The 27224-nt window shown below is 42.7% G+C and overlaps 1 protein-coding gene across 1 annotated transcript in view; it reads left to right on the top strand.

Annotated features, from left to right (window-relative positions):
- The first annotated feature begins 5992 nt into the window (after positions 1 to 5992).
- Positions 5993 to 27224, top strand: part of RIPOR2 (RHO family interacting cell polarization regulator 2) — a 207897-nt gene continuing 186665 nt past the window's right edge. Inside the window, exon 1 of the mRNA XM_065913071.1 lies at positions 5993 to 6022. The gene's annotated coding sequence lies outside the window, so the exon portion shown is untranslated. The remainder of the gene's footprint in view (positions 6023 to 27224) is intronic.

Below are 27224 nucleotides of genomic sequence, written 5' to 3' on the forward strand. Positions count from 1 at the left end.
GTCATGTGACAAGTCTGGGAAGGATCCATATCCAATGACATTAAGATCAAAGAAGAGTTGAATTTTCTAAAACTAAATATAATGAGGAAGTATCTGCATCTTGAGTCTCCCCAGAGGAAGCCACCATAAAAGTCACAGAGATCACTGCTCTAACGTTTTTCTTCTGCCTAAATTGAGGCCGCTTGGGCTGATGGAATCAGACGGGAAAGTGGACCTTGTTCTTGTCCACGTAAAGGCAACTCAGGTCCACTGACGTCACTCAGGCACCACTTGCATAATAAATTATTTTCCAACTTAAAGTATCTGGGCCCTTGATCACAGAAGAAAACAAGTCTCTTCCACAAGACCTCACAGTGTTTGTAAATGTCAAGGGCTCTTGGGAGAGACACTGAATAGCTCAATTAACAAGCTCACACCCAGCATCCCTCACAGTTTTTCTTGTATATGTTTCTTTGGGCGTTGTCTGAGTCTCTGCCTTCTGAAGCTTAAACTCAGTGCATGGGTACTTTCTCTCTTGTGTGCCCAAGTGGTGAGTGCTTCAAATTGGACCCTGGATGTTACCTCCTGAATGGTTCCTTTCTTTCTCTCTTCCAGTAAATCAATCATCAACTCTATTGGTTTAACATCTTCATTATGCATCCCTTCTTCACTGCTGTGCGTGTAGTTAGTGTGGAAGTAAGGTTAAACCAACTCCATTGGTTTAACATCTTCATTATACATCCCCTCTTCTCCACTGCCTTGGGAGTAGTTAGTGTGGAAGTAAGTTAGTGTGGAAATAAGTAAGGAAAGTGGGTTTTATCCTGAGAGAAAGTACATTACTAAAGGGGCTTATGTGGTGGCTGTGTATGGTCAGACCTGCATTTTCAGAAGTTGACTCTGGCTTTAGTGAGCATGTGGATTGGGGTGGGTGGCAAAAGTGGAACAGGAAGACACTGATGAGGGGTTGTCAAGGCAGCTAATGTGACAGGATGATGGTCTGGGCCAGGATGGTGGCTGTGAGCACAGCTAGAGGAAAGATCTGGGAGGGGACAAGGAGGTAGAGTCTCTCAGATCAGCTGTTGGTTTGAATGTGGGCAGGAGGCTTAGGATACTAGGAGGATCACCTGCGCCTCTGATGGGGGCAATGGCTGGAAGGTGGGGCTGCTCACTGAGACAGGAAGTGCTGCAGAGAAGTAGTTTGAGAGCGAGGAAGGGGGCGGGGAGAGGGGAAGGGATGGGCTGTGTCTGCCAGCAAGAGAGCAGATAGAATGCAGGCACTGCGTGCTCTTTCATCATCCAACTCACAATGGGTCTGTCTCTCCTCCACCAAAACCAGCCGCCAAAAATGTCCTAGCTCTAAAAACTCCTGTGAAATCTGACCTCAGCAGCAGTGGAAAGAACACTGAACTGAGATTGGGGGTGAGGTGCGTTAAGACTTGGCCCAAATCCATCAACCTGCTGTGCAAACTTGGATATGTCCCCAGTCCTCCCTGAGCCTCGGTTTCATTGTCTCTAAAGTGAGGCTTTTGAATGTGAGGTTGTCTAGGACAATTCTCTAATAGCTGTCAGATGTTCTAATTCATTATCATTCAAGAATTGCCTTTGCCAAGGCTACATGGGACATCTTTCAAACACAGAATGGTATTGCCAAATTTCAGAAGCACTGAGTATGTAGAGCATAGTGTATAGTTTCACTGCATTTTTTTTTAAATTGTTTAATTTGAGTTAATATAGCTTGTGGTTAGGCACAGAGCCAGGCTACCTGAATTCAAATCTCATCTCAGTCACCTGCTGCTGTGTGAGCCCTGCAAATTATTAAACTTCTCTCTGCCCAGTTTCACCTTCTGTGAAATGGGTACAGGATTATGGTGACAGTGATCTGAAATTAATATCTGTAAAATACTGTATCAGATAATTGCTATTTGGAGTAACTACTCTTTAGCCTTCATTCATTTATCTATAACATGGGATTAGTAACACTACTCATTAATAAGAATATAGGGGGAATTAAATAAAATAACATAGCCAATTAAAGCATGCAACCCAAAGTCTGTTTCTTGGTAAGTACTCAGTCAGTGCAGATAGATAAACAGCCCGATAGCCACATAACTAGAACTCGGCTCTCAATCGCTTTTCAGTTTCCAAAAAATAAAACACAAAACCCTATTTCCCTTTTGGGTATGTTTGTGACAGGAGAGAAATAAATCAGGTGCTGTGCTGTCATTTCCTCCTGGTGTTTAATAAGCTTTTATTTTAAAATAATACCAAGTTTTCCTTAATGGCTTTCTTTAAAAGGAGCACAATGTGCCTTGGCTTAGCAATTTCCATTCTCCACTGAGTAATTGAAGGTCTGTTTCTCCCCAGGACAGTTTTAATGTAGAACTAGAAATGCTGGTGCTCTTTCTCCTGAACATAACACTTAGCTTCCATTTATTGAAAATGAGTTGAAGGAAAAAGGTAGCAGCAAGGATCACATAATTATGCTTTTCTCCATATTCTTTTTAACATACTGCTCCTAGCAGACTCTGATTCTGCCATGAAATTCTGCAACTTATGAAAATTTAATAGCACCAAAAGCCCAGAGAAGAGTAAAAATTGATATTCTACGCTTCACACAAATGCAAATGTCACTTGGGAGAATAACACTCCACAGACCATTTACTCCCAGGCATTTATGAGTGTGTACTTGATAAAAGAACAGATAAAGCTCGAAGAGTCAGGGAAGGGAACCATATGGTGTGAGCCAGGGGTCTTCAACATTGCCAGCCTGACCAGAAAGAATGATAACAAGAGATGGAGGCGAGGCTTCCATTTCCAGTTTCACCCCACCTCCAAGGCTCACCATGATGGTAAAGAGTAAACTGGCAAAATTTGTATTTCAATTCACTAGAGATGAGGAAATGCAAAGTTTTCAGCTGCCTCTCATCTTAGACCTGACTGTACTTTCCGCCCCCTCTGGTCCACTGTTCCCCTCATCTGCTGTTGTAAATTATGTACATTGGAAAAGCATTGACTCATGCAGCAGAAGTTTGGGAAATGTGTGGACTAATGAGGAGGAAAGATCTGATCCTGATTGCAAAAAGAAAGGGTGGGGTGGCGCTTCATTTTGTATCACATTCTCCACATTCAAGTTCATTGTGGACACAGACGTGCAGGAGCCACATGGTGAAAGAGAGTGACAGGAGGGAGTGTGACCACAGCACCCCAAGAGCCTCCCCGAGTTTCCCCTCATCTCTAATTTGCCTAGCTGGCAGCTACCTGATTTGCTTTATGGTGAGTGACATGAAGAGCAGAAAATTGTGTTGCAATTAGCAGTTGTACAAGTAAGACCAAACAGAACTGTTAGAATAGCCATCCTAGGTCTCTCAAGCAAACGGCTCTCTTGTGCTGAGTGTGTCACTCTAGGGAATTATGTCCAGTTGGCAAGAGTCAATAAAACTTCCACAGGCTTGGTCCTCATCTTGGTGTCTGCCTTCCCCCTGCTTCAGAAAGTGAAGCTTAGGATATAGACAAATCGGTGAGGACTCAGGTCCAGCGGCGATTTGTCTGGATCGGCAAAACTCAGTGTGACCCACAATTGCCAAGTCACTACATTTGGTAGAAAGGTTTAGGTCGTGGTCCCTCACACTAAGAAAGATAACCTGGAAATGGACTCAAGGAATCTTCTAGAAGCTGGACAAGGCAAAGAAACTGTCCTCTCCTAGAGTCCCAAGAAGATATGCAATCTTGTGGAAATCTCAATCTTAGTCCTATTAGACTCCTTTCAGACTTCAACTTTGAGAGCTATAAGAAAACAAATTTATGTTGCTTTATGCCAAGAAACATGTGGTAGTTTTAGTGAGGCTTCCCAGGTGGCTCGGTGGTAAAGAATCTGCTTGCCAATGCAGGATATGTGGATTCAGTTCCTGCATTGGGAAGATCCCCCTGGAGAAGGAAATGGCAACCCACTCCAATATTCTTGCCTGGAGAATTCCATGGACAGAGGAGCCTCGTGGGCTAGAGTCTATGGAGTCACGAAAAAGTAGAACATGACTTAGGAACTAAACAAAAACAATTAGTTATAGCAGCAATAGAAAATTAAACCCAGGACTCCTGACAGAATGTATCTGAGACCACCTCCTTTTGCAGGTAAGGCAACAGAGACCCATGGAATTTGCTAACTTTCACAAACTTGTATGGCTAATGACCAATAGCCTGTCATGACATGGAGCAATTCCTTGAAGCTAAATCTAAAGCTCTTTGCTTGTATTAATTCATTAAATCATCAGCATGACCCTAAGGCAGCAGTTCTTTTTAGCCCCATTTTACAGATGAAGAAACTGAGGTACAGTGAGGTTAAAGCCATGATGCTACTAAGCAGGCAGTGTGGCTCTGGAACATATTCCCTTCACCACCAGGCGTAATGCTTGTTGGACAAGGAGCAGTCCCATAGTCTACCCACCCCTAGAGTTAGCTTACCTTCATCTCATTTCATCTTGACAACCCCATGGGGTATGCAGCTTATATCTATTTTAAGATGAAGGAAACAAGGAACAGGGACTAAAGCACACCTCTGGTTAGTAGCAATCATGACACACCCTCCCCCCAGTCCCCAGCAGGTTTGCCTCAGTGGCACCGGGAGGGACACAAAGGACAGAGGGCAGAGTTTCTGACTTCAGCAGGCTTATGGATTATCTTGGGCTAAGTTTGGTAACTTGAATATCACTTTTTCCAGCCCTGACCTTCTAGCAAGACTATTCCTGAGGCTTTGATCAATAATTGCTGTCTGGAGCGATCTGACATCACACACTGAGGAGCTTGAACAGAGTAAGCGATCAATCATAGACAGCGCTTCCCCTGCCAGATGCGGCACCCCGGACTCACAAATTGAGGCTGTTATTATAGCCAATACAACGCATTTTGTTAGACTGTGTGTTTATTTAGTGTGGCTTGAGGATGGGCTGGTGGAGGTTTGGGGAGGCAGGCTCAGGCTGCCCCAGCCATGCCTCAGTGCCACCAATTTCCCACGCAGACCACTGCAGGCTCAGGACAGGAACACACAGTCTTTGCCACCAAGTAGCTGATGCGCTGTTTGGACATGCACCTTAAGACAAACCAGAAAACAAACAAAAGTCCTAACACAGAAGGGCCTTCCAGGCATGCTGAGTGTAGAGGCACAGCTGTGTGGGGGCTAGCCCCATCAGTGTGGGTGCAGGAAAGCTTCCCAGGAAAATGAGATTTTGAAGCATGAATGGGTAGGTGAGGAGGGAGTGTGGTCTCAGGTGGAGACGAAAGTGTGGGTAATGGGATGGGTGAGAAAGTTCAAATGAGCATTTAGAGGATAGTGAATGTAGCAGGCCAGGGAACATAAAGGATTCATGTGGGCACAGTGAAGCCCTGATGTTGGTTACCACTGAACCTTCATTTAGTCAACAAGTATTTATTGTTTGCAAACTGTGCCAGGCACTAGCCTAGGCACTGAAGACCCAGGAGCAGATAAATCATGTGCCTTAAAAGGAGAGCAGCACTGCCTGACTGGGGCTCCAGCCGCTCTGCCCCGTGTCCTGGCAGCCAAGCTCAGATCTTCAATCCCGCCTGCAGAGAGGGATCCCCATTTCAGGCCATTCTTCCTGCAGACAGATACACCTGCCCTCCCCCAGCCTCTGACGTGGGGCAGACACAGGAGCCCTGCGATCTCAGCGCGAATAAATTACCGGCCCATCATCTTCATGCATAAAACATGGCACAGGGGGCCGGAGCCGGGGAGCCCAGCGCAGCAGCTGCCTTCGGGCCAGTCGGGAGTTAAGGGAAGGGAAAAAAAGGCCAGTTACAAGATAAAAGAAGTCAACGGAAGCCTCGGATATAAAAAGAGAACAGGGCTCAAAAAAAAAATTTTTTTTTTTGTACGTCTGGCCTTGACTTCCTGTATCGCTGCGAGCACTTTTGTTCTCCAGCCATGAGGAGGTGTTAGACCCTCACTTTGGGACCATGGTGTTACCATCACGACTGCACTGGATCAGAAACAGGCCATGGAGGGACCGGATCCGGAGGCGGCAGCTCAACCGTGAGTGTCCGGATGCTGCCCGCTCCCCTCTCCTCCCTACCATCCCCCTCCACCCCTTCCTCAAGACACACCTTTGGGCACCTCCTGCTAATGGACTCCGAGCGGCCCCCTGCACCTTCCCCTTCATGCCCTGCCTCCTCTCCCAATGGTCTTTTCTTAATTTTCACCCACTCCTCTCTGTTCCTGTGTCCTTCTAGCAGCTCTGTCCTCATGAGAGGTAACTAAACACGCTTTGTTTCAAGTAACAAGCGAGGGCTTCTTTTCTATATTTCTTCACCTTGATAGAAAATGCAAATATGAATACTAACCAAGGGGTTGTGTGGGTCGGGACTTTTGTTTTTTACAGTAGGGGGAAAACACAATGTCTGAATCAAACAGGTATCTGTGGTGTAATTAGAATGCGTGGAACTCAGGGATCAGCAAGTCACATTTCCTGTAAGGACCCAATCATATGTTTCTTAAATGATCAAACTCATACTAAGAGTTCCCTTGAGTTAGAGGAACTCTAACCAAAAGCAATGTTTAATTTAATTCATGGATTTATTATTTATTAATGACTTACAGTATTATGTTAGTTTCAGTGATACAACTTCAGATTCTTTTCCATCATAGGTTATTACAAGATATTGACTGTAATTCCCTCTGCTATACAGTAGGCTCTTGTTGTTTATTTTATATATAGTGGTATGTATCTATTAATTGCATACTCCTAGTTTATCCCTCTCCTTCCCTTCTCCCCTTTAGTAATCATAAATTTGTTTTCCGTATCTCTGAGTCTGTTTCTCTTTTGTAAATAAGTTGACTGGTATTATTTTCTTAGATTGCATGTATAAGTGATATTATATTTGTCTTTCTTTGTCTGACTTACTTCACTTAGTCTGACAATCTCTATGTCCGTCCATGGACAATGTTTCATTCCTTTTTTATGACTGAATAATATTGTGTGTGTACCACATCTTCTTTTTCATTCCTATGTTGACGGGTATTTCGGTTGCTTCCAAGTCTTGGTTGTTGTAAATAGTGCTGCCATGAACATTGGGGTACATGTGTGTTTTCAAATTAAAGTTTTCATCTTTCTGGATATATGCTTAAGAGTAGAATTGCTGGATCATGTGGTAGCTCTATTTTAGTTTTTTCAAGAAGCCTCTGTATGGTTTTCTGTAGTGACTGTACCAGATTACATTTCCACCAATAGTGTGGGAGGGTTCCCTTTTCTCCTCTCCAGCATTTATTGTTTGTAGACTTTTCGATGGTGGCCATTCTGACTGGTGTGAGGTAATCAAAAGGGAGAGTTTAGTATTGAAGTAATCTGAGAAAGAGAAAGCATTCTGAGGATGTATGTGTCAAAACCACTGTCAATCAGTAAGTAACAAATTGGTATATGTCTATTGCTGGAAAGGTGTATTTAACTCAGATGTCAGCAAATTCAAATGGTTAGAGGGGCCTGGTTGCTAAGGTAATGAATGAAAGGGCTGTTGTCATAGTGATGAGGAATAGCTCATTCTCTTCTTATCTCTGCTGTAGGAAAAACAATAGTGAAACCTTGATGGTAAATTATAACTGCCACTTGGCCTCAGTCTGAGGAGGCAGTAGGGCATGGTGGAGACTGTGGTACACGGGAAAGCACTCGTCTAGGAGGGCACCCACCATTCAGTGCCATCAGATTGCTCGCATGAGGAATGGGGGGTGCTGACAGGTTGTCAGATTTCCCATTTTTTTTTCAAGAAAAGCAAAAGAAAAGTACTATTTAAAAAAAAAGTACTATTTTCTAAGTGAAAACTCTCAAGTATAAACATTGGAAGTTAATTCTATAAATTGCAAATATAGCTAAGAGCATGCTCTAATGCAAAATGTGACCGCTGTGGACCAGCAAGCCCTGGTTTAAGCGCTGGATGTTGTTCTCATTAAAGGCCCATCACATCGTGTGTTTAAGCCTAGTTATATGTTGGCGATCCTTTCTTATGTGTTAAAAGCCCCTGGAAAAGACAGTTCAATTATGATGAATGAGTGGTTTAGGAACATAAATAAAGACCATCTACTAGCTTAGGAGGGCAAGCTGGGCTGGTTGGATTCCAAATGGCACCTGGATACAAGGAATTGCACCTGCAAAATCTTTCTTTAATGTAATTGAAAAAGCTAATTTTTTCAGTCTTCACCTTATTCATGTTCTTCTTTCAGTTGCACCTACCTTGATTTTATTTATTTATTTAAATTTATTCCTTAATTGGCAGGAACACTTTACAGTGTTGTGTTGGTTTCTGCCATACAACAACGCAATTCAGCCATAATTATACATATATCACCTCCCTCCTGAGCCTCCCTCCCTCTCGCCATATCACCCTTCCAGGTCATCACAGAGCACGAAACTGGGCTCCCTATGTTATATAGCAACTTCTCACCAGCTATCTACTTTACACACGGTAGTGTATATATGTCGATGCTACTTTCTCTATTTGTCCCACTCTCTCCTTCCCCCACTATATCTGCATCTCCTTGATTTTAAATTCCAGTTTTTGTGGTCCCTTAGATTAGGACATCTTTGCTGTGGGATGTGCCACCGAAAAAGGATAGAGTGTGATCTGCATTGTTATGTACTGACCCAGGGATCAAGCCTTCCCTCTAAAAACAATAACTTGGGAGAACGGCCTGCTTCATTGTACCAACTTCACTTAAATTATGAAACTAACATCTGGGTACTGTGATACGATGTCTGCATGGATTTAATATGAAACAATGATGTGTTAATAAGTGTTTAATCCAAGCTCAGCATTCAGCAAGCTAGTTCTGACTTCTTTGGCGTATGTGTCTGAGGAAGGAGGGATTCTGACCTGCTGTATTAGGGTCAGAGTGAGTTAGAAATAGCAGCAGGATCCAGCTCATGGGACCCTTTAGCATGTCTGAAGGCAGAGAATTAGAGGCCATGGAAAGGAGAAAGAGTGGAGACAGTGAAGAGGGAAGGAACAATGGAGAAGCCTTCACTGCAAACACCAGCCTGCAAGGCTCATCCTAGACGTTGTTTATCAGTTGCTAGGATCTGTGTTGGATAACTTTTCGGTCCTTTTTCTCTGAGGCCTTCCTCACAGGTTAACATCCCCTCTAACTTGGTGACCCTAGGAGACCCTGGCATTGTTGCCGCTTGGGGTTTTCCTGTCATTGAGGGAAAAAAACAGAAAATAACTCTTTTTTCCTTAAATACAACAAGCAACCTTGAATGGCAATAAGTGATACACATGGTACAACTCACCCCTTTCATGCCCGTGCAGACATTGCTAATCAACTGCAACTTTCTCTATGTCTTCCCCCCGCCCCCCAAGGAGGCTATGCCCAGTCTTAGAATCCTTTCCAACGTAATGGTGCTATTTGTAATCAGTTAGACTTGCCACAACAGTTGAAATGTGAATTTGCTTTTTCTATTGCTTCACAACAAATCATCACAAGCTTATTGTCTGAAAACCACATACATTTATTATCTCAGTTTCCGTGAGTCAGGAGATTGGTTATGAATTAGCTGTGTCTTTTGCTGAGGGTCTCCCAATGCTGCAGTCAGGGTGTTAGCCAAGGTCACAGTCTCTTCTGAAACTCAGGGTCTTCCTCTGAGTTCAGTGGTTGTTTGCAGAATTCAGTTCCCTGTGGTTTTGAGACTGAGGGATGAGCAAAGGCTTATCCACTGTTCTCTACCCATTATTCCCTGCCACAGGGACCTCTCCACAGCGTGGCGGTTCTGCTTCCGTAAGGCCAACTAGAGAGTGTCTGTTGCTGCTTGTAACCTCGCCTTCAAAGGAATCGTCTGATTAGGCCAGGCCCCCCAGGGCAACTTCCCTTTTGCTTAGTTCAAAATCAACTGATCTGGGACGTTAATTACATGTGTAAATTTTTAAATCTTTGCCATATACTGAAACCTAATCATGAAGTAAAACCTCATCATATTCACAAACCTTGCCCACACTCTACATAAGGAAATTATACAGAGCACATACACCAGGGGCAGGAATCATTGGGCCAGATTAGAATTCTGCTTGCTACAAAACCATTTGTCATCCTTGCAATCGAACTTTGATTTTGTGCTTCTGGAAAGCTTTGTTTTTCTTTTTTACTTTTTACCGTGAAAATTTTTCAGATGTTCAGGAAAGTAGAGAAAATAATATAATGAATCTCATATACCCATCATCTAATTTAACAGTCATTAACATTTTGCCACATTTGCTTCATCTGTTTTCCTGCTGAAATAGTTTAAAATAAATTGCAGACTTTATGACATCTCAACTCTAAATATTTTAGTAAGAGCATCTCTAAAAACTAAGGGCCTTTTTCTACGTAACTGCCTAATAAAATGAATGATGATTCCCTAATATGATTTAATACATAGTTTGTATTCACATCTCCCAGGTAGAACACAATTCTTAATGTGCTCCTCTAAAGCCTGTAACCCTTAGCAAAACTTCTGGCACCTAGTGTACTTGAAAATGTTTGAATTCAATCAAACATATATTCATATTGAAGCAGTGACCCCCAAAGAGCAATTTCCCCTAGTCTCTCTCACTTCTTCTTCTCACTGCCAGAGTCTGTAATGAGATATTTACATGATTTACAGTCTATAGTTGTGCGGGGTGGAAAATAATGAAACCAATGTATGAGCTGTAATGTCCTTCCTAGGGATATTTGAATTTTAAAAGAAGCCATCAATTAAATCAAGTGTCTAAAGAAAAAAATAAAAGTAAAAGATACTGACAGAGAAAGACCCAAAGATGTGATGGTGGGCAGTTATCTTGAGGAGGTGCTTATCTGACATCCTGAAAACCTTATCAAGCTGCTTACCTGAGCCCTCCCCAGGTACAAAGGGATCTAGATAGAACAAAACTGGCACCCAGCTTTCTGAATGATGACAGTGTCAGCGCAGGGTCTGGTCATGAGGGGTGGGCACAGATAAGAGTGACCCTGACTTTCCTTGAGTCTGCTAAAGTTGAGAGATGGTGAAAGGAGAGAAGACCTGGGAAGTGTATAAACATTGGTAACAGGGAGGTCACATCCCTCTGCTACATTTTAGCTATTGTGGACCAGTCCCTCTACTTCTCAGAATGTCCACTTCCTTAAGCCCAAAATGGTTGTTATAATGACACCAACCTTGCAGTGTTATTGGGAAAATTAAAAGACGTAAAGTATGTCAAGTGCCTAGCACAGTGCTTGACGTGGCGGCGGTAGCTCTTGGGGGTCCGAGAGGGGGGTAGTGGTGACATTTGGCGCAGGGTGAAGGGGCTGCCATGGGCCCCGCCACGCTCTGGACTGGAGGGAAATGCCATGCTGGAGAAGGCAGCCCCCCTCTTCCTCAGCTCCTAACATCACACCACTTCACCTCCTTCTCTGGCCAGCTTGCACTATGCGAGGCAGGAGGCAACTCAGTCCTGCCAGGGGAAAACCACTCTGGCTCCTGGGGGTGCAGCTAACTCCTGATCTGGGAAGCCAGGGTGTCTTCCGCCCGCGGTGCATCCCCAGGCAGTGTGCAGTACAAGTAAATGCACGCAGGTGGCACAGGCCAAGGGGAACTAACTGCTTTGCGCCGCGTCTGGGGAGAGCGTCGATGGAGGAGGCTACAGGTGACACTCTCTGCGGGCCCGGGGGAAAGAATGGAGATGGGTTCTCTTGTCCCTGAAAGGACAACAGTGACACAGCTGATAGACGTTTGGGAGTCAGGAATGCTGCTGTCCCCAAGATACCACTGGTCACTTCCTTCCCAGTGTTAATGTGACGTGGCTGTCTGGTTGTCTGGTTTGGCCCTTTCCCTGACTCGGTGTGATGGTTTTCTTGATCGTGATGGGGCATGAAGGGGACCGATAGGCAGCAGTCTGAGCTCCACAGACCTGTCTCTGGACAGTGGTTGGGAGTGCAGGTGTGAGTGTGAAGGAGGGCTCTCCTGGATTGGCGGCTCTCCCACACCCCGAGGTAAGAAGAACCCAGCTGGTTATTCCTTATGCAGTGTGGCTTTGGAAGGCAGTCTTGTTCATAAGAAGGTCTTGGAGTCTTTTCTAAATGCCTCTGTGTCACCAGATGAAACGGAGGCCACGGTTGGTGCTGGGCAGGCCCCCGAGGGGCCTGTGGATGGAGCAGTATGCAGAGCACCTTTCCCAGCCGCCTGCCTCCACGCAGGGCCGCCCACTTGGCAGATGACTAGTGCTTGTCGAAGACCCAGCATCGGCTTACAGAGCAGTCTGGCTGACTATCGGCTTTCCTGGCTCACCTGTTATCTGGGGAGGGTCGGCAGACGTGCTGTCGGGATGGAACGACTCTCACATTTCTCCCCAGGGCTCCTCACCCTCAGGATTTTTCACCAGCTTGGGGAAGCCATATGGCTGTAGATTGAGCTTTTCAGCCTGGATACAGACACCCAAGCATCCTAGACCAGAGAAGAGGCCATATTGTTGCCTTTCCTGATTTGGTTGCCCTTGTTTTGATGTCACTAGACTTGCTCCCAAATGTCAGATTTGTTGTGGTCCTGTTGCTGATTCAGGTGGTCTTCTTGGTTCTTTTTTTAAAATTGAAGTATAGTTGATTTACAAAATTGGGTTAGTTTCTGATGTCCAGCAGAGTGATTCAGTTACACATGTATGTTTGTGTGTGTATGTGTGTGTATAGATGTGAGAGTTGGATATATATGGATATGTGTGTGTGTGTGTGTATATATATATGTATGTATGTGAGAATTGGACTATAAAGAAAGCTGAGCGCTGAAGAATTGATGCTTTTGAACTGTGGTGTTGGAGAAGACTCTTGAGAGTCCCTTGGACTGAAAGGAGATCCAACCAGTCCATCCTAAAGGAGATCAGTCCTGAATACTCATTGGGAGGACTGATGCTGAAGCAGAAACTCCAATACTTTGGCTACCTGATGCGAAGAACTGACTCATTGGTAAAGACTCTGATGCTGGGAAAGATTGAAGGCAGGAGAAGGGGACGACAGAGGATGAGATGGTTGGATGGCATCACGAACTCGATGGATATGAGTTTGAGCAAGCTCTGAGTTGGTGATGGACAGGGAAGCCTGGCATGCTACAGTCCATGGGGTCGCAAAGAGTTGGACACAACTGAGTGACTGAACTGAACTGAACATATATATATATATATATTTCATATTCTTTTCCATTATAGCTTACTATGAGATATTGAATATAGTTCTCTGTGTTATAAAGCAGAAACTTGTTTATTTTATACATAGTTTGTATCTGCTAATCTCAAACTCCTAGTTTATCCCCCTATGTAGCCCCTGCTTTCCCCTTTAGTAACCATACGTTTGTTTTCTGTTTCTGCTTTGTATGTTCATTTGCATCATTTTTTTAGATTCCACATATAGTGATTTTGTTTCATTTTTCTTTCTCTGTTAGACTTACTTCACTTAGTATGTTAATCTCAAGGTCAATCTATGTTGCTGCAAATGGCATTATTTAGTTCTTTTTTGTGGCTAATATTCCATTGTATATATGTACCACATCTCCTTTATCCACTCATCTGTCAGTATACATTTAGGTTTCTTCCATGTCTTGGCTATTGTACATAGTGTTTCTGTGAACATTGGGGTGGATGTATCTTTTGGAATTAGAGTTTCCTCTGGATACATGTCCAGGAGTGGGATCACTGAATCATATGGCAGCTCTGTTTTAAGTTTTCAAAGGAAACGTCATACTGTTTTCCATGGTGGCTCTGTCCTGCCTTATACCCCATGAGTTCCTTTCTTGATTTCTGTTTCCTTGAAAGCTATAAGCTTAAAGACTTGGGAGAAGGTGAGCAAGAGGTCACCCCAAGTATAAAAAAAGCAAGTAAAGAAGCCTTCAAGAACATTTCTATGATCCACAGATCATGTATTATCCTAGGTTTCAGTCTGCATGCGTGCTACATATTCAGTCTGACTCTTTGCAACCCCATTAACTGTAGTTCCCAGCCAGGCTCCTCTGTCCTTGGGATTTCCCAGGCAAGAATACTGGAGTGAGCTGCCATTTCCTCCTCCAGGGTATCTTCCCAACCCAGGGATTGAACCAAAGTCTCCTGCATTGGCAGGCAGATTCTTTACCACTGAGCCACCAGGGAAGCCCAGGTTTCGATCTAGCCACCTCTTAAAGTTGCACATGAACAGCCTCAACCCAGACAGCAGGTAGGCCAGTCCCCCAGGGCCTGAGTTTCTCCCCAGTTCCACATCCTGTTTACCAGCTTTTCTCTAGTTACTGAGAATTTGACTGTATTTTGTTGTAGGGAGCCTAGTAATATTCATCATACTGGTGTAAGAATTAGTTACATCGCTTCAAACATGACATTACCTATTTTCTCACCATCCAGACGATTAGTTATTTCTATGGGAGCCCAATCCTCGTCCTTCCTGCCTGAACAATTGAGTCTGGAGTGCCACCGCCAAATGCCCCGTTCCAGCTTATACTGTCCAGGAGAAAAAGGACTGGAAACCTGAGAACAGGGGACACTTTGAATAACTCAAGGGGGTTCTGTTGATTGAGAAAGTGCTCTCTTTTTATGTACATTGACCTGGACAGATATTTTAGCTGTCTCCAGCCAAGGGTGGACAAAAGAGAGGGTGTGGAGGAAAAGAGGAAGGAGAGGAAGAAGCAACGCATTTGAATACAACTATGGACAGGGAGGCCTGGCGTGCTGCGATTCATGGGGTCACAAAGAGTCAGACACGACTGAGTGATTGAACTGAACTGAACCAAAATTAAAAAAATGTAAACAGCAGTGGGATTAGAGGACTCGGAGCTTGATGGCGGGTCTTAAAGCCTTTAATCCTCAGATTGGTTGTTGGTGGACAGATCTAAAGAACCCAAAAGTTAATCACTGGAATAACATCTTGGACTCTGGTTGGAAGCAGAAAATTACCAAAACTGCAAACTTTCTCCATAGCATTAAGCCAGTGTATTAGGTTGGGGTAGGTGAGGTAGGGGAAGAGTCTTAGGGGATAGAAACCATCTTAGCCTAAAAATAAGCCACTGTGTGAGTACAAGTTTTTCTATATCAAGATCCAAGACATCGTTTAACTGTGTAGGAATGCGTTTGTATGTTTGGGTACAGACACAGACCCCAGTCGTAAAGACACGATGAGTGTGCACTAGCTCTAAAAAATAAACGTCTTTAGTTTGTTTTGATCTGATACAAAACTATTACATCTTTGTTGTATAATAACCACACAATACAAAAACACATAAGAGGGCTTCCCTGGTGGCTCAGTGGTGAAGAATCTGCCTGCCAATGCAGGGGGCATGGATTTGGTCCCTGGTCCAGGAAGATTCCACATGCCGCAGGACACAACTAATGAAGCCCAAGTGCCTAGAGCTTCTGCTCGGCAACAGGAGAAGCCACTGCAGTGAGAACCTACACACTGCGACGAAGAGTAGCCCCCACTCACCGCAACAAGAGAAAGCCTGGGTGCAGCACCGAAGACCCAGCACAGCCATATATAAGTAAATCTTCTTTAAAAAAAAAAAACAAACAAACATGTAAGAGAGCGGGGGAAAGTCATCTAGAATTCCCAGCCCCCTCATCATACAGCACAGTGCTCCCATTTCTTTTTCTGAAATATGATCAATATGTTATTTTCATAAGCTCCGTTCTGCAACTTGCTTGTTTCATTTAACAACATAACTTGAGTACTTTTCTGACAGTCAGTATCCATAAATAATCTTTAGACTGGATCGATACAGCCAAATTCAAATGGAGGCCTGCAGAGTTTGGGCATTTTGAATGTATCTAATCTGATTCACTGAAATATACCTTAAAAATTATCATAATTATAAAAGTGGATTGAATTGGATAGGGACTGCACAGTCCACTTAATTTTCACATAACCTGGTTGTCTCTGACTTTTCAGCCATGCTGCGCTGCACTGTCTGTACTCAGATGATAATGTGGAGTATTTAAAAGGTCAGGGTAATCAGGAGTGGGTTTGTGTATCTACTCTCAGAAAAGTATCCCTACACACTCTATAAAGGGTAAATCTTTTCATCCCCCACCACAATGAAGGGTGATCTGAACACAAGTCCAACCATTCCTTATCCCATCACAGGTTGGTACCTGGTTTGCAAGATACTAGGATGCCCTTGTGCTTATGGCTGGGTAGATTAGCATGGATCTTCAACATAGAATGTAATGGAAAGAGGCATCTTAAACCAGAGCCTCCCCCCAAAAAGAGTTAGGCAAGATCAAGAAAAACAGAGTCTGGGATATTTGCTAGCCATCTGAATTGCTGCTGCCCAGAGCTTTGTTCCCTGAGGTTTTTGTATGAATAGAGTCAAATTAAGTCAATTCTTCAGTGTTCAAGCAAGTGACAAAAAGCCATAAAGGACTTACTTGCTAATATTGTGTTAACGGGAGGATAGCAAATACATGCAAATGAGCCTGCAAATAATCTCAGGAGATTCCCCCCTGTGGACCAAGAGGAAGCTTTACTTCTGTCAGGATGGTTTCAAAGGGAGAGAAAAGATGCTTCTTTGAGCTGTCAGAAACTATGAAAGCAATTTTGTGGGCCTGAAAGCACCCTCTAAGTGGTACAGATGATGAAGGAATGTGTTAGATGTATTTTTAAATGTTTTCCAAGGTTTCATAAGCACAATTTTTACATACAGAAAGGTTGAAAGAACTATAGTGGGACTATCCAAATAACTACCATTTAGATTCTACCACTAATATTTTACTATATTTATCTTATACCTATCCATATATCCATCTCTCTATCAATCCATCAATAAATCTTATTTTCAGTGCTTTCAGGGAATTTTCTGGCTGTCCAGTGGTTAGGTTTCCATGCTATCACTGGTTCGGACCTGTGTTCAATCTGTGGCTGGGAAACTAAGATCCCACAAGGCCTGTAGCACAGCCAAAAATTAAAAAAAAAAAAATGCTTTTAAAGTTAGTTACAGACATCCATACACTTCACTCTAAATACTTCAATATATATATATGTCTTTTAATCTTTGTTAATGGTTCTTTAAAAAAAATTAATCAAGTTTTTTGAGGTTTAATTTACATCCATTTTTTTAGTGTATAGTCTTGGGTTTCCCAGGTGGCGCTAGTGGTTAAGAACCTGCCTGCCAATGCAGGTTAGATGTAAGAGATGCCAGTTTGATTCCTGGGTCAGGAAGATCCCCTGCAGGAGGGCACAGCAACCCACTCCAGTATTCTTGCCTGGAGAATCCCACAGACAGAGGAGCCTGGTGGGCTGCAGTCCAGGAGATAGCACCGAGTCGGACACGACTGAAGCAACTCAGCACGCATGCATGTGTGTGTGTTGGTAAACAACTATAGTGTAACTACCACAACAATCAAGATAGGAAAAGTTCCACCACCTCAGACGTTCCCTCATGCTCCCTTGTAGTCAACCCAAGCCTGCATCAACCAGTGGTCTGTTTTCTGTTCTGATAGTTTTATCTTTTTCAGAATGTTTTCTACATGGAATCTGTAGCCTTCTGAGTCTGGCGTCTTTCGTTTAGCCTAATACATTCAAGATTCATCCGTGTTGTTGCATGCACATTTGTGCATCTTCACTGCAGAGTAAGATCTATTATTGGATGTATTTTTATAAGGTATAATCGTGTGCAGGTGATAAAATCTCTGATCACCAAAAAGCCTGGGCAAACAGTGGTTACCGTAGTGGACAGCCCCTGAGGTCTCCATGGTCCTCCTAGCTCTGTTCCCGTCTCCAGAAGCTCTAGGCAAATTAGGGACAAGGAACCTCTCCGGAGTCCTGACGTGTCTTGTCTGTGCTCTGGGAGTATTAGTAGGAACTACTCAGGGATACTTTATTTACCTTTTAACTAACTGCAGTAAATGATTCTGGTTCAGAAGGTATCAACCCTGCCTTTTTTTCTGTGAGACTGAATGTGATTGCAGAACCCATACACAAGTCAGGGGCTGTTTTTCTCAATGTGAGACCTAAATCCAGGCCGACACAGAGGAGCAGAGGCAAGGGGAGGTGAGAACCAGAATGGGAGCGAGGGAAGCCGGTTCTCTGTGGAGGCCCTACTGGCCTTGACAAGCTCGGACACAGTCGCACAGGAGCCAGGAGTCCTGCTGGGGCTGAAGATCTCTGACTGGCACATTCTTTCTCCCTCCATTTTCTTTCCCTAATGCGAGTTAAAATTCTGCCTTTCGCTTCTAAAATAATAACATCCCACACACAGAAGGAAAAGAGTGAAAGAACCCGTTGATTTCTTCAGGAAATCGTGCAGTTTAGCTTTAGGCTTTTAGTCTAGCTTTTAACTGAGCAGCCCACACATCGTTATCACTCTCTCAAAGGACTAGACATCAACTTCCTTCTGCCTCCTCCACAGCTAAAATGAAGTTGCCTGGTTTTAAGATGAGCAGCATAATCTTCAGGGAGAGACTACATTTTTTTTCCCCCACCCTTTACTCTTAATGTGGTCTCCATTTCTGTATCATCTTGAGAAGGTAATGTGGAGGGCGGATGTGAGTGTCCCCACCAAGGACTTGGGATTTGTTTTCGGGTCTTGCCTCTCATCGTCTGGGAGACATCAGTCAGACCACTCACCCTCACCATGCAGTTAATATTCTTTCTTTTTTGCCCGAGCCAGATGTTTGCACTTGATTTTTTGTGCACCCCTTCTTACCACACCTCTTCCGAGGTAACTGCTTCCAGGATTCTCCTGCCTCAGGTTGTGTTAGGAAATGATGGCCTCTCAGTCCCTAGACACAGTCCAAGTCTCACCTTTCCTCTTCCCACATCAAACCAAACCCTCTTCCGGCCACTCCTCACTTATCAGCACTTCCCGGCACTGTGCCAGGCACTCGATGAGTCATTCTTTCATTTACTCCTGATCCCAACCCTTCGAGGTGGGTCCTTAGCAGGCGAGGACTTTGAGGCTCAGAGAAATTGAAGGGCTACTGAGTGGCAGAACAGAGCCAAGATTCAAAGTCATTTCTCTACAGGTCCGAAGTGGTTTTCATGGCGAGAATCTTTGTCTCCAGGGCTCAGTCCCAAATCAGCTCTCAATCTAGTCATTTTCCCAGCTTCCTGCACTGTCTATTCAGAAAAATCCATCTTACCATGCTTCCCCACATCTCAGAATGTGGGTCCAGTTTTAATGCACACAGCTCTGGGAGTCTCCTGAAGGTGGATTGCAGGGCTGCTGAGGTCTGACTGCAGTCGGAGAGGTATTTGTTGTCTTCCCGTGCTGTGCTAAATGTAGAGGTGATTGAGAAATATACAGAGGGGAAACGCCGACCAAACGTTAAAATCTATGAAATATCTACCCTGAGTCCCTGGATTCTTTTCTAGGCCAGACAGGGGTGGTGAGGACCACTCAGAAAGAAACCTGAACACCCAGCCCCCTTAGGCTCAGAGCTAGGGCTTGTCTTGGCCAGACAGTGTCCCCACTTTGCTTCTCCAAAAGCAAGTGAAAGCCGACCACCCCCAGCCTCCCCTCCACAACCGGAAGCTCCACTGCCTCCAGGGCCCCAGCCCTGTTTAGAGACCCCTTGACCCAGGGAACTTGCCTCTTCCCACCTGTTTAGTGAGTTTCCCTGGCGGTGGTTTCTGACCACTGTGCCTTCCCAGGTGGCTCTTTGAAGCATAGAACAGAGCAGAGTGAGACCTAAAATCACACCAGGTTGTGGTGGCCAGCACTCAAGGGCCCCTTTCCTCCCCCGCAGAAACTCTGTTCAAGGCCGTTCCTATGCTCACAGGAAGATGACCTTTTCCGTACTCAGAAGGGGCTCCGCTCCTAGTCTGCCATTTGTGACGTGGCCATCCCGAGCCTCAGTCAGTTCAGTTCAGTCACTCAGTCATGTCCAACTCTTTGCAACTCCATGGACTGCAGCATGCCAGGCTTCTCTGTCCAACTCCTGGAGCTTGCTCAGACTCATGTCCATGGAGTCAATGATGCCATCCAACCATCTCATCCTCTGTCGTCCCCTTCTCCTCCTTCCTTCAATCTTTCCCAGCATCAGGGTCTTTTCCAATAAGTCAGTTCTTCGCATCAGGTGGCCAAAGTATTGGAGTTTCAGCTTCAGCATTAGTCCTTCCAGTGAACACTCAGGACTGATCTCCTTTAGGATTGATTGGTTTCTCCTAGCAGTCCAAGGGACTCTCAAGAGTCTTCTCCAACACCACAGTTCAAAAGCATCTATTCTTCGGTGCTCAGCTTTATTTATAGTCTTTCTTTATATTCTTTATATTTCTTTATATTCCTCTGTTTACTCTCTCTAAAATTGTCAAGATCTTTCACTTAAGACAACTGTAATCTACATAATACCAAGGGTCACCAAGTCAAAGAAATTGATGGGGAGGGGACTTCCTGGTTGTCCAATGGCTAGGACTTCGAGATCCCATTCCTGGGGGCCCAGGTTCAAAGTTCAATCCCTGGTCAGGGGACTTCATCCCATAAATCTCAATTAAGAGTTCACATACCACAACTGAAACATCCAAGATGCCACAATGAAGAAATTGCTGGGGAATTCATCCTCTAAATTCATACAAATGGTTTCTTTAAAAGTATACATTGATTTTTTTCCCTTTTAAAAATGGACAGTAAAAAGAGAAATTTACAGCAATTCAAAATAGAGTAACAAAATTCATGTCTCCAGAAATTCTGAGGTTTCTTGTTTTTCAGGAGAAACAAGAAGGATTTATAATTAGTGTTGTCATTGTTTGCATATTGATCTTCCAAAGTGCTCTAAAAGATCAATCTCTTCAATCTACCCTTCAGGCCTTCATTTCTATCTGCTAAGCAAGGTCGACTTTAGCTTATCTTTGTGTGAATTTCATAAATATGAACCTGTGAGACTTGAAATAATGGAACTCAGCCCTCCATTCAACTTGTGGTGAAATGCACAGCCATATAAATATCTAATAAAAGTGCACTAACAGCCAAATACAAGCAGTGGAAGCAACTTCCCTCTCTTCCACACACAATAGCCCTTGATTAACCATACAGCACTAGGAAATTAAAAAAAACCTCTTATGTAGCATTTTATACTTTTTTTACCTTTAATTTTACCTATACATAGCATTCATTTATGAAACTGTCTTTCTGAACACAGTCCTTTCAAAAATGGCTCACCTGTGACTCAGAAACCAAGTCTTTGTAACTCTTAATCCCAGGCAATTTCTTCAGTTTCTTTCATTCATGAATATGCTTAGAATTTGACTTCAAAATACCTTGTGATAAAGGACAAAGAAAACATCACTTAGAGTCAGAAAGAAGCTCATCAATATATCCCAGTCTTCCCATTCAAGCCCAAGTTTCAGTCTCCCATGGCTCTGATTCTTGACTTCTAGTAAAATCTACTTCTTACTCTTCTTGAACGAAAGTGACTCACTGGAGGGCCGGTGTGGGGGGAGTGATGGCTCCTTAAAGTCCAAAATCCGTGTTTCCAAAGCCTTGTTGAAATATTCGTGTTCATCACATCATAGGAAGTATATCTTTTTAAACCCTGTGTGCATTTTCTTTAGACAAACATGTGGTCTTCCTAATTCCAGCAACTAAGTTTTATTTTAATCAATTATATTCTGAAAAGAGTAAAAGGATAATTTCTTTGTCTTTAGAAATTCAGTTTAAATTCCAAAGACCTTTTACATTTCCCTCCTTTTAAGGCACAAGTATTCCCAGAGTGGAAATGAGGGGAATAGAATGAGCTTTCTTTTTGTTTTCTATAATTTTTTGGAAAGTGAAAGTGAAGTTGCTCAGTCATGTCCATCCCTTTACGACCCTGTGGACTGTAGCCTGCCAGGTCCTTGGTCTATGAGATTTTCCAGGTGTGAATACTGGAGTGGGTTGCCATTTCCTTCTCCAGCGGATCTTCCCAACCCAGGGATTGAACCCGGGTCTCCCGCATTGTAGACAGACGCTTTTCTGTCTGAGCTACCAGGGAAGCCAGTGTCCTCCCCCAGTTCTGGCCTCCCAGACCACTGTTGTTCAATAGGAAGTTTCTATATAAACCCAAGGTATTATCTGCAAATAGCAGAAAATTTAAACACTATTGCACTAGTGGTAAAGAACCTGCCTGCCAATGCAGGAGATGTAAGAGAGGTGAGTTTGAACACTGGGTCAGGAAGATCCCCTGCAGGAGGGCATAGCAATCCACTCCAGTATCCTTGCCTGGAGAATCCCACGGACAGAGGAGCCTGGGGGGCTCTGGTCCATGGGGTCACAAAGAGTCGGACACGACTGAAGTGACTTACCACGCATGCCATTTTTTTGAATTCTTTGTCTAGGAGAATCAAACCACTAAATAAGTAGAAGCCTTTAAATGATCCATTTCTCCTTTGGCTATATCTTAGATCAGATTCTCAGAACTCCCACCACCCATTTGAGCACCAGAACCAGTGGGTGGGGGCAGGGGGCATGAGGTAGAGAGGACCTCCCATGCCAGTTCAGTGGAGAGCCAGACACACCTCCACCCTCCCTGTCCACTCCCTTCCTCCCCCGCCTGTCTTCTCTTTCTTTCTTGGTTCTTCTTCCCTCCATTATGATCACACGTCTCATCACTCACCTAATGATATTTAACCTAGAGTCACCCTTGGTCTCCAAGGATGTTGTAAACCTAAAAAGGATAGCAACTTCATTTTTCAAATATGCAGCTAGAAGCTCAGAAAATAGCTTTCCGTGTCCTTGAGGAACATTGTGGTGGGTCAGGCCACTCCAGGGCACAGTACTGAAGACCTTCAATCATTCTTCCTCTCTCTGACTGCTCTGAAAATGAGTCTACTGGACAGTGACACTCAGTTCCAAAATTATACTGTACTTGGATTTTCTCTTTTTCCTGTCTTCAGGTGTCTTTGACAATTAGTGAATAGATCTCTAAAACTTAGAAATCTTATTTGGGCTGATCAAAGGTACAGTATTTGTGTTATATTAAAAAGAAATCTATTGCCCTTAAATTATGGATGATTAAACAAACGTGTGGTACCTTTATACATGGAGATACTACTCAGCAATAGAAAAAAGGACAGATACATGCAACCACATGGATTATCCTCAAATGTATTACATGAAAGAACCTAGACTCCAAAGGCTACACACTGGATGATTCAACTCACATGACATTCTGGGAAAAGCAAAATGATAAGGACAGAAGACAAACCTTTGGTTGCCAAGGCTGGATAGAGAGGTTGACTGCAAAGAGGTCTGAGGGAAACTTTTTTTCATGATGGAGCTCTTCTAAATCTTGATGGTGATGTGGGTTATACTACATATGCATTTGTCAAAACTCATAGAACTAGACACTAAAAAGGATGAACTTTATTCCATGTAACTTGTGCCTCAGAAAGTATCTGTGCTGTACTGCGATCAGTTGCTCAGTTGTGTCCAACTCCTCGAGACCCCATGGACTGCAGCCCGCCGGCTCCTCTGTCCAGGGGGATTCTCTAGGCAAGAATACTGGAGTGGGTGGCCATACCCTCCTCTAGGTAAAAAGTATCTAATCTCATTAAATTTATGGGTTTATTTCTGTATAGCTATAGAGCATTTTTAAAAGTCTAATATGTAGGTCCTCTTGCCACCAACTTTCATTATAAATCAGTTATTTGATTCAAAGAATAAAGGAATGCAGGGCTGTTTCATGTAGTAAGATAGATTTTTGTCTGCTCCCTTACCAACTCATGCTATAGACAAACTCTCCAGTCAACTGCTGGGACCCTTCACAGTCTTGCCATATTTGCTACAAACTTTCTTCCATAACTTTCCACCTGATCCCTCTTATCAGGCAGGGCTGTGTCCCCTCAGCCTCTCTTAATACCAGAGCTTATCCCTCCAACCAGGCCTTTTTCCATGTAGTTGCCTGACCAGAAATGCTTTCCTTTTCCCCTCTCTTCTTCCTCCTCTTCACCTTCCTTCACCATTAGTAAACACCCAGGAAATGAGCACTTTCTAGGGACAAGGGAAACAAAGGATAAACTTGATAAGAATCTTATCCCCAAAGAGCTCACAGGTCCAGGAAATAGGATTTATGCAATGTGGTTAAAGTGTTTTGACAGAATGATTTGTGAATTTTTATTTTCTTTTAGCTCTTCAGGGTTATCTAACTTTTCGACATTGAATGCTTTCATAAGTAATTTTTGGTAATAAGAAGGAAAAGCAGAAATTAAGGGCTTAATAAGTGGTTTGGACCAGAGGTTGTGAGACAACTTGACATTAGGGTGTCAAAAATTAGAAACTGTCAGTGTCAGGAAGGGAACTGGTGGGAGGAGATGTCCTGTGGAAACCCGTTACAAATGGCAGACACATCCATCTTAATCTATGCCGATGCTCTCATTCACATTAAGAATCAAGCGAGAATATCAAATTGACTCATTGGATAGCACAGGAGAAATTGACTTTTGGAGAAGCATAATTAATTGCAATGATCAGATCTTCAATCAGTTCAGTTCAGTTGCTCAGTCGTGTCCAACTCTTTGTGACCCCATGGACTGCAGTACACCAGGCTTATAGCACATCACCTCTGTGTTTTGTTTCAAATTCAACTCAATTCTATTTTCATTCTTTAAGTCAGAATGAACTTTTTGGTTCAGAAAAAAAAATGTACCTTCTCTTTTGCACAATTTCTACTAATACAGAAAAAGACATTTACTTTGGTGGTTTATTACTGAAAAAATAAGTCAGCATTACCCACAAGCAAATTTCAATACTAGCTTTTGAATAAGATCTACTGTGATACGTGGGCTTCCCAGGTGTGTTAGTGGTAAAGAAGCCCCTGCCAATGCAGAAGACTCAAGTTTTATCCCTAGGTCGGGAAGATCCCCTGGAGAAGGTCATGGCAACCCACTCCAGTTTTCTTGTGTGGAGAATCCCATTGATAAAGGAACCTGGTGGGCTACACATCCAGGGTCAAAAAGAATTGGACATGACTGAAGCGACTTAGCGTGCATATACATTCTGTGATACATATTATTGAAGATTGTTTGTAAAATAAAAAAGTGCAAAGGAGACATTAAAAATTCTGTAATACACCATCTAGATATAACGCTCATTAACAGTTTGAAGTATATCTTCCTAGACTTTTATTTACGTACATAGTTGTATAAATTAATTGGGATAATATTATGTAGATAAGATTTGGTAGTCTACTTCTTTGAATTAATATAGGATCATAAAAATGTCCCCATGATAATAAAAGTTCCTCCAAAACTAGATTTTTCACATAGTAGCTATAATATTTCATCATATAACTATATCAAAACCTATTGACATTGCTTTCTAATTGTTCGCTAGAATTACTATCTTTGTACAAATATTACCAACACCTGCCTATTTTCATAGAAAAGATTTAAGTGTGATAGTAGAGCATATATCAAAGACTATAAATATCTTCAAGGCTCTTGTTGTCATTTAGTTACTAAGTTGTGTCAGACTCTTTTTTGACCCCGTGGACGGTAGCCAGCCAGGCTCCTCTGTCCATGGGATTTCCCAGGCAATCACACTAGAGTGAGTTGCCATTCCTGCTCCAGGAGATCTTCCTGACCCAGGGATGGAACCCAAGCCTCTTGTGTCTTGCATTGGCAGGTGGATTCTTTACCACCAAGTCACCTGGGAAGCCCAGCGCTCCTGATACATATTGTCAAATCCACCTCCTTGAAAGTGGTAAGAATTTCTCCTGAGAGTGTAACAGCTTAACAACGTTGCTACCTACCAGAGTATTTGTGTTAAAAATAAACACATTGGTCAAAGGTGGTACAGTTTCGGCCTCGAAAAGAATAATGTCTGCTATTAGTTGAAATACATTAAATATGCAACAATCTTAAGTTCTTAATGAAACACACACAAACATTTACAACCTCTGAAGGTTTCTGGAACACTAATTTATTATCCTAAAAATAAGTTTGAAAGAAGTAAACTACACATTTGTACTTTCTTCTCTGTATGAACTATACTTCAGTAAGTAAATAGATGATGAGGGAATCTCAGCTAATGAATGTAGAAGAAATAACAGAATTTATAAAATTTTGAAATTCTCATGAAATAATAGATAGAGACAATAATCATCAGTGACTGTGTAAACTATTAATGGGAAATTTTGGAGGGTAAATTTTGTAATGGAGGGGTCCAACTGACATCACAGGATTCCACCAATTGATCTTAACATCACAGCTAGTGATTATTGGTGTCTGCAGTTTTGAGGCAAATAGGAAGCATATAGCATCACCTACAAGTAGTCTTACTGAAAAAAAAAAAAAAAACCTGAATTGGTATATAATCAAGATCTCATCTAATCTAGATCTTATAAACTACTAGTTTATTAGGCTACAAGGAATAGACGAACAAATTAAACCACATCATGAGGAAGCAATCAGCCCAAACTAGAATGTGAAAATTATAGGACAAATTTTCAACCAATAGTGTTTGTTGGCCAAAATGCTGGGAGTATAATCAATGCTGGGGACGATGAAGGAAAGTTCTGTGTAGAAGAATACCTGCTTTAAAAAAAACTGCAGAAAAAGTAACAATAAGAAATGCTTATTATACAGTGGGAATCCAATACTGTCCAATGAGTACTATGTACAAACTTTCTTTTTTGGTGGTAGATTATTCTGTACATTACTGATTTTGCTTCAGCTAGAATTATTAACGTTTTGTTTCTGATTTTCTGGGAACATATATCAGTTTGCTATTTCAATGTAAAGCATTAACGAGCTGGTTACATTTGAAATAACAAGGCTAATTCAAACACCTTGGGTAGTGACCACCAGGTGGTGCCACTTTATAGTTTTTCTAAATTCAGTATAGACCATTCAGAAATTAATAGAAAGAAGCACGCAGAAGGAAATGGCAACCCACTCTAGTATTCTTGCCTGGGAAGTTCCATGTACAGAGAAGTGTGGCAGGCTACAGTCCATGGGGTCGCAAAGAGATGGACATGACTTAGCGACTCAACAACAACAAAATGGACCTAATACACCATCCACTCATATAATTTTTCTAAAAAAGCATAGCTTCTTTTTAAGTAATTTTGTATAATGATCAACTTTTAACTTACTGGCAAATCTAAATTTCTGTTATGGGTCCTTGTCACTAAACACAATTGTTATTCAAGGATTGTTCAACTCAATTTTTTTAAAAAGAACGTTTATATTTCTCTCACCTTTGGAATTTTCTCAGGGTTTATGTATATTTTACAGCTTTGTTTCCCCTTTTACAGCAATGGAATTACATTTCTTTCTTTCCTATTAGATTTTTTAGCTCATTGAGGACAAATAACGATTTTAT

This window comes from Muntiacus reevesi, chromosome 20 (genome assembly GCF_963930625.1).
Source record: "Muntiacus reevesi chromosome 20, mMunRee1.1, whole genome shotgun sequence".
NCBI lineage: Eukaryota > Metazoa > Chordata > Mammalia > Artiodactyla > Cervidae > Muntiacus > Muntiacus reevesi.